A 1,098-nucleotide genomic window follows, 5' to 3' on the forward strand; every position below is an offset into this window, starting at 1 on the left:
GTACATCCTGGGAAGAGAGACATTCTACTGTGGATCAGGATTCTGTTGTGCTGCCTACAACTGTCCGTGAGTGAGCAGTCCACTGTTCAGCCTGGAGATCTTGAATTCGTCATTCGTTGGAGTCAACAGCCGGTGTACTGCCTGCCAGCCTTGAGCTTCTTGGCCCCTGCTGCTGTGGAAGCTAAGGAAAGCCTCCAGCCTGACATTTGCTCCAGGGACTTTGGACTTGCCGGCTTCTATAAGTTTGTGAGCCATTTTCCTAAGATAAATTTCTCTCTCTCTTTATATATATATATAAGCTTTGCTGGTTTTTGTTTCTCTAGAGAACCCAGTCTAACACAGTTGGCTTCAAGGTTGGTGTTTAGTTTCCTTTTATGTTGATTAGCCCTTCAAAGAAAGTTAGGCCAAAATTTTAGTATAGAAGAAAGTGATTTTTTTAAGAGTTTGTTTTACCTATGTTACATGTACATTTAGTTTCACTCCCCATTTACCATGTCCAACCCTAACCCAGTCTCCTTCCCTCCCTGCCTAGTAATCCTCTCCCTGTGTCCCTCATAGTTATGCACTCCTGTTTGTCCTGCATTACCTCCATGTGAATATTGGTGCTCTGGTGACCCATGGTCTATTGCTCTAAGGATGTGTTTCCATAGAGTATGTGGGTGTGCCACCCTGGGTTGAGTGGTCTGCAGGTACATCTTGTTAATTATTAGGCTGAGAGCCAATCCCTGGGAGTGAGTTTTATTCCAGGCCCAGAATGTATCCCAGAGCCATATTATTGGGGTTCTCACCACACTCCATCTGACCAGTAATTCTGGTCATTAATGAGTTTTTGGATTTTGTTCAATGTTTTTCCTCTTATTCTATCCAGGATCTCCAGATTTGATCCTCTCCTGAATGGTAGGCATTGATAGCCAGGCACCATCTAATTCTTTTTGTCTTGAGGGCTGTCATGTCCTAGGGTTGATAGCTTCCAAATGCCCTTGTTTTTTTGCACTCTTCTTCGTTTCCAATGACAGAAGACCATTAGCTGCATCTTATATGGCCGTGTGAAAGCTTTTAAGACCCCAGTCACTACTCACCAATGTAGAATGAGGTACA

The sequence above is a fragment of the Orycteropus afer genome, unplaced genomic scaffold, assembly GCF_000298275.1.
Source record: "Orycteropus afer afer isolate SDZICR_OR568_19922 unplaced genomic scaffold, OryAfe1.0 scaffold00983, whole genome shotgun sequence".
NCBI classification, from domain to species: domain Eukaryota; kingdom Metazoa; phylum Chordata; class Mammalia; order Tubulidentata; family Orycteropodidae; genus Orycteropus; species Orycteropus afer.